The 7,180-nt window shown below is 40.7% G+C and overlaps 1 long non-coding RNA gene across 1 annotated transcript; it reads left to right on the forward strand.

Moving 5' to 3' along the window:
• The first annotated feature begins 194 nt into the window (after window positions 1-194).
• On the forward strand, window positions 195-1,679 carry LOC104932390 (uncharacterized). The gene is made up of 3 exons (XR_002041829.2): window positions 195-324; window positions 927-1,016; window positions 1,123-1,679. It is a non-coding gene; the product is annotated as an uncharacterized LOC104932390 (long non-coding RNA).
• Window positions 1,680-7,180: the final 5,501 nt, after the last annotated feature.

Below are 7,180 nucleotides of genomic sequence, written 5' to 3' on the forward strand. Positions count from 1 at the left end.
ATTTTAATAAAAAAACAACCCTATTAGCCTTTTACACAGCAGCCATTTCGACATGAAACACAGGTGTTTCCAATTATACTAATTAAGGTCCCGTTCCATTCAGGTCAAACAGACCTCTACCAACATGTCCCGTGTCCTCTTTGCGTAACAGCTCAGCCAATCAGAGAGCAGGTTGGAGCTCTAAGTCCCACCCCGTGGTATTATATATGATCCCCTATATGTAACGTCCGGTGTGTGCTTTTGTAACAGTCTGTGTTGGAGAGAGCGCAGAGACAGAGCAGGTGATCAAACAGGAGACAGACATGGTGTGACTGCTGATCAAAGGTATGATTCATATTTGTCCACGAACAGGAGTGTGTATCTGTTCTAGCCATCACGTCACGTGGCCTTGTTTTTGCATGTAACGCTGCAGGAGAACAAAGCGTTATTATGTGAACTGATGCAAACATATGTGCAAAACGTTAGTTACTTTGTATATGTAATCTGTATAATGAAATTATAGCCAGCAGTGTATAAAGTAAAGCAGACAGCCTGACCTTTACCAGCTGCAACATTAATGCATCAATAATTGTACTTTTACTTCAGTAAAATGTTGAATGCATAACTCTTTCTACACTGTGTTATTGCTGTATTTAGTTTGAGGTATATGATCTGTACAGTACAGTATGTAAAGACTTATTGCAAATAATATAGTTTTGTTTTCATATGTTGACAAATATGAAGGCAGTCTGAAAAATATGATTGATTAAAAATTTAAAATCAAAGTAAAATCATACATGTTAGAACAGGATTAGGAAGAAGTACACTCTTTTATTTCCACCCCTTCTCCTCTACTTATTCTATTATAATGTATCTTTTATCTTTATAGTCATGTGCTGTTTTTCTGCGTGTTTACAGTGCATCTTATTTTTTGTTTCACATCCCAGCTAGCATCTACGTGGTTAGGAAGATCCGGGCTTCCATCGCCGAGGGAGAGCAGCTGGAAAAGCCGATCGTAACACCATGTAGTGCTATTGGTAAGATAATGACAAACTCAGTCTGTAGACTTCTATCTGACCATTATATATCATCAATAAGTGTGCATGTAGGCTTATGAAGGAGTCATGTCTCTTTCCTTCCTAGCTAATATGAGAGCGGGCCACGAGTCAAGAGGAAAAGCCTCAGCAGCAGCTGCAATCTGCTCCGAACCCGATGGCGGTGTCGATGGAGCGGCCAGCTCGGGGATGTCCTCGGAGACAGCCGTGCAGAAATGTGGACCCTGACGTTAAAGATCACGCTGGACATCAAGACTGTGATGATGATGAAATGTAATCAAGTCATCTTAGCTTTGAGTGGTCCAGCTCCTGATGACACACACTCACCATAACATCTTTTATTTATGTGTTGCAGTTTTTGAAGGCACGCTCACAAACCTCTCTCCAGAGGCTGAGCAGGCCTGATGTTTCTGCTGCTGCATCAATAAATTAAAATTAAAAAAGCGCTGCTAGGGGCGATGTTTGTTTACTTGCATAAGACAGTGGTTATTAGGCTGAGTATGCTGTTTTCAGAAACCCTTTGTGATGATATTTTGACCTGGAAATCACCGGTGTAACTCGGAACATAATAATGGCAATAGGGAATTAAACCATCACTCATATCAATAAAAGGAGGAAATAAAATGACATGCGACAACTCTCTCACTCCAGATCTTTTACAGTCTCATAGTAGTCTACATCCTCATAGCGGTGCTTCATGTTTAATGAGTATATCAACACGTTCACGCTCAGTTTAGCATGTCAGTGTGCACTACAAACAAAGCATGGCTGGATAAACTTTTACATCCGTGCCACCTTCAACTTCCATCGAGTAGACTACATCGCACACAAAACTTTACAGATGGCACGTCCCATATGCATAACGGTGCAAATGCCCAAATAAATTCATCAAATAACTGACACGTGATAAAGCTGTAACAGCGTCATTATGGGCCCGGGACAGTTTCATGCATTGCCTGCACTGACACAAAATACAGCTGAGGCTGATGGGATCTTGTTACTTTTGGATGTACAGTGTTTGATCAGAAACCCCAAACAAATCGAAAGAAAATTAAAAATGAATTGAAGATCTAGAGAAAACAAATAAAAAATGAACTTGTTATCACCCAAAAACAAAACAGGAAATGTATGTATGTAATACTGCATAGGGCTCCTGTACTAAGTGCTCATACATTATTACATTTTATTTCTCAGGATCTCAAGTTATTTATGTCGATATATTTATTCACGTCAAAATAACAAATGTTTGTATCATTTTCTAAAGATCAGACAACGAAACTATGTTTTTAGACAGACAGACAGACAGATAAATAGAGACAGACAGATAGACAGACAGACAGATAGATAGATAGATAGATAGATAGATAGATAGATAGATAGATAGATAGACAGACAGACAGACAGACAGACTGATAGACAGACAGACAGACAGACAGAATGATAGACAGACAGACAGACGGACAGACAGATAGACAGACAGACAGACTGATAGACAGACAGATAGACAGACTGACAGACAGATAGATAGACAGACAGACAGACTGATAGACAGACAGACTGATAGACAGACAGATAGACAGACAGACAGACAGACAGATAGATAGACAGACAGACAGACTGATAGACAGACAGACAGACAGACAGACAGATAGACAGACAGACTGATAGACAGACAGACAGACAGACAGACAGACAGATAGATAGATAGATAGATAGATAGATAGATAGATAGATAGATAGATAGACAGATAAAAATAAAAACATAATTGGACAAAAAACAGATAAATAAGTAGAAAATGTGTTAATAACAGTACATTATGACATATAGACACGTCAGTGAGCTCAACATGATTAATCAATTTAAAACATTTTTTATTGGCTGTTGATTGATCAATAAAGGCGGAACCTTCGGCGCGTGCTCCTCGTAATTCCCTCCCCTCCCAAAAACCATGCGCTTCCGGTGCTCGCGGGTCACCGGATGTTGCTCGGGGAACAGTGGAGCGCCTGTTCGGAGCTGAAACAGACGAAATGTCCGGATAGTTTCTGGCTGAGCTGGAGCCGCGGCTGCAGCAGGGGTGAGCAGGTGGAGCAGGTGGAGCAGGTGGAGGCCCTCATGGGGCGGGAGGTAGCCGCCTTCGCTCTTCTTCTTCTGTGCGTGTGCGTGAGTATCACGTCCGGCTGTTAGCTCCAGAGGCTAACGCTGCTAGCCGCTGGGAGTCTTCACTTCTGCTCAGTGTGCGTGAGTTCAGCCTCGATTTAACGATTTAACGCGAAGTTAGAGCTTTAACATGTCGCATTGCGAATGGGAATATGTCCTTCTTAAGTCCGGGAAGAGATACAGGCTTCCCCTGTGCAAGCACAATCGCTTCAAGTACTCTTTTATTCCTTTATCACAAACTAATTAATGACCAGAAATGAACGCAGTGTTTTTGATGGATTCTTAACTTTTTTTTTTTTTATAAAGGTTATAAAGTTAGTGAGGTGTGTTGTGTGGGAAATGGATTGGTGGCTGTGAGTGTGATAATTTCTAGGGATGTATGACTGACGGCTATACTTATGGCGGATAAATTTATTGGTATTGTTTGTGAATCCCATATTTTTAGCATTTTATTTCATTTCATGCGGTGTGTTGATATGTGTTTTATGGTGCTGTAACCTTCCCTATCTCTAAGACAATTCTCCCTGGTGGAGACAAATAAAGAAACCTAACCTAACCGAAGCTGTGCGGGATGCGGGACTCCACTGAGAGAGCTGCGTGTCCGTTAGACAGCTACCAGACGAGCTAACTGCAGCACAAACATCTCTAAAGTGGCAGTCAGTGATTTGTTTGTTTCACGTCCTCAATTGTTTTAGGGATTAATCTGGACACACCGCCTGTTTTGTTTATTATATGCTGGTTTGCATTATAGGAGCTCTGTGTGGTGTTGTGTGTCTTCCAGGGTTCCCACGGGTGCTTGAATTCCTTGAAAATGCTTGAATTTCAATTCAGTGTTTCAAGGTTGTGAAAATGCTTGAAATTGAAATTTGTGTGATTGTCTATTTGTCCACTGTTATTGCGCTATGGTAGTTACACAAACACGCTCACAAGCTGACAAATACAAGCCAATTCACAAAAGTTAAAAATCAAAACAGTCAATCTACCCACCATATGAAATAATGCTAATTAGACCCATATTTTTTTATGCCATACAGTGGCCCGCTGCGCTTCCCATCATGGCAAACACACTAGTAGGCTACCTATTAAGGTGCTGGAAAAATGGAAAAACTGGTGCTGAAGGTGCTTGAATTTGTTCTGAAAAAGGTGTGGGAACCCGGTGTGTGGTGTCCTGTGGTAGCTCTGCACCTGCCACAACCAAAAGTAACATCATAATTATATGAGCCTTTTTATTCATACAAGAAAGAAACAAAAAGATAGCACATGCATACAAGTCCAAACACCAGTGTGCACCAGGAAGCCAGGATGTGACGATACACTCACTCACGACTCGATTTTTTGTTCACGATACGATTTTTTAAAATCAAATGAGCTACAGACAAATTATGACCAAATCAAATTATTATATTTATTATACTTCTATTTCTTTACAGAAACTCTCAACTGTTTGTGTTTTCTCTATAAAAAGTGCAACTTAAACAACAAAACTCACGGGTGGCGTAACCAGGGCTTCTAAAATAACTTTTTTGATCACAGCCAATGTGGCTGGTAGTTTTCTACATAACAATAAAAAAAACACATTAAAACATCAATTTCCACAGAGCGCCTCGAGCGGGCGCGGAAGCAGACACAGAAAAAGCAAAGAGAAGCAGGTGGATTTTTCAAAAAAATACCCCGTGCAACCTGCCGGTTGTAAAAACAGACAAAAGCGAAACTAACTAACTACGTAGCATATTTACAACATGTAGAAGATGTTTAGAAGAACGTAACACGGGAAAATGTCCAAATCTGAGCAGGTAAAAAAGTCACTGGCGGGCTAAGCGCTCGCTCCTAAAACACCCTGGTGGTTTAAGTCGCGTGGCAGGGCGGACCAAATACGCTAACGCCTAACCAACGCGCCGGGAAGCCTGTTTGAGCAGTGAGAGCCCGCGCTGTGCGTTTCCCATTCCCTCGCCAAGAATCGCGATTATTGTTTTCTGCAACGATGCGAGTCGTCCGCATTTTGTACCGATTTTAATCGTGTCACATAGCGTCTACATCCTTAGGCAACTCATCAGGCGCAATTTTAATGTAACTACAAACCTGGAGGAATCTGAAAAAGGGGATTGTGCTAATTAAATTTATGCCTCAGTTGTTCAAAGGTAGGAAATAATTATCTAATGTTAACTTCTTTAAAGAGGGCCAGGTTGGGGGCGGTCGGTAGCTATGGGTTTAAGCGGCCGCCCCGTGTGTGGAGGCTAAGTCCTCGCTGCAGCTGGCCCGGTTCGAAATCCCGCATCGGACGGCTATTTATGCGTGTCCACTCTGTGCTTCCTGTCTGGTCTTCAGCTGTACTATCATAAAGGCATAAAAGGCCAAAAAAAAAGGGGCCAGGTTTGACGATGTGAAGATGTCACATACCAACATTTAAACATAAAAAAACAATAAAGTTACATACAAACGCACGTTCTGTAACATTTAGTTCTCATGTCACAATTACTTTTTAAAAATATGACAACGTCCCAAATCTAAACAAATCAGCGTGAAAAATCTAAAAACCAGTTCTTCTTTTTTCACAGCTGAAGTCAGAAAACAGAATAAACTGTATGAACACGTTAAACTTGCATGAAGCTGATACAAATCAGAACCTCAGTTTTATTTTTAACGTGACTTATTAGGAAGTGATGCAAGTCTGTTAACATTTAAGTTATAAAATGTGTCACTCTTGGGGATGCACCAATATTGCAAAAAAATTCGTGGTGATCTGCCAGGTTGCTGATTTCCGATGTTTGATAATGAATGTTCTGAATTAGGGTGGATATCGATTCAAATTCCCAGAATCGATCGTTTCCATCTTCATTCAGACTGAAAATCGATTATCATAATCCGATCCGATTTGGGTTAGTGTTATTAAAACCATTTATTGGTCACTGAGCCCTCGTTTTCAAAAAACGGAATACGGGCGCATATCTTTGCAAATGTAACCCGCACACCGCCGTCAGATATTTTAAGACAACGGACATGGGCTGGAGTTGTAGAATTTTCCTTGAGTGTTCTTTGTCTGCACGAATTCGGCAACCGAAAGTGTTCGGCGATATACTATGTGCACGGGTGATCTGGCCACGGTTGCTGATTCTTTTTCTCATTACACACAATAAACCCAGATGCAGGATATAAAAAAACACAGGTAAGAAATACATCATACACTGCTCTTTAGCGGAGCTAGATGAACTCTAAACTACGGCGTCCGGTGCGTTCAGTGACCGTCGGAATGGACTATATGCGTTCATGAACGTGGGAAAAATGAAATATAATCAAACTAAATAGCATTTTTCAAGAACAAATTAACAGTGATTAAAACAAACATGGGTTCTAAACAGTATAAATGAAATAAAATTATACTAACTAGAATGTACTGGAATATTTGAAGGATATTAAATAACATTTACTTTCTTTGAAAAACATGTCTGCAAATTTGTTCGAGGCTATTTATGCAATAGAAAAAAAATAGTGAAAAATTAACAACTGCATTTCATATTCGGTTTGGGTATTCGGCCAACCATTTAATTTTTTATTAGTATTTCGGCCGAAACTTTCATTGCGGTGCCTCCTAATCACTAGTCAGTCTGCTCTTGTGTCACAGATACATAACACCAGCAGTTTTGTACCTAAAGGTTCAAATGCTTCGTTAATGTCAACCAAAAAGCCAAATCTGGCAGCCACGCAGATCTGACAATCCAACAGGCCAAAATAACATATAAAAAAAAATGAAGCTCCGGGCCGCATGAAATCTGACCGTGATTGGCCCCGGGCCGTACTTTGGACATCCCTGATCTAGTGCAGTGCCTGTAGAGTCGATCTTGTGTTCTTATTTGGTCACTTTCTCTCGTGCAGGCTTGCCTTCATTGACTTGTTTATGTGTATTCCTCAGTGTTTTCTGCAGCGTTCGTGCTGTGCCTACATATTCTGGAATCATGGATGGGAGCGAAGAAACGCCTTAACTTTACCAGTG

Source organism: Larimichthys crocea, chromosome XVIII, assembly GCF_000972845.2.
Source record: "Larimichthys crocea isolate SSNF chromosome XVIII, L_crocea_2.0, whole genome shotgun sequence".
Classification (NCBI taxonomy): Eukaryota; Metazoa; Chordata; class Actinopteri; family Sciaenidae; genus Larimichthys; species Larimichthys crocea.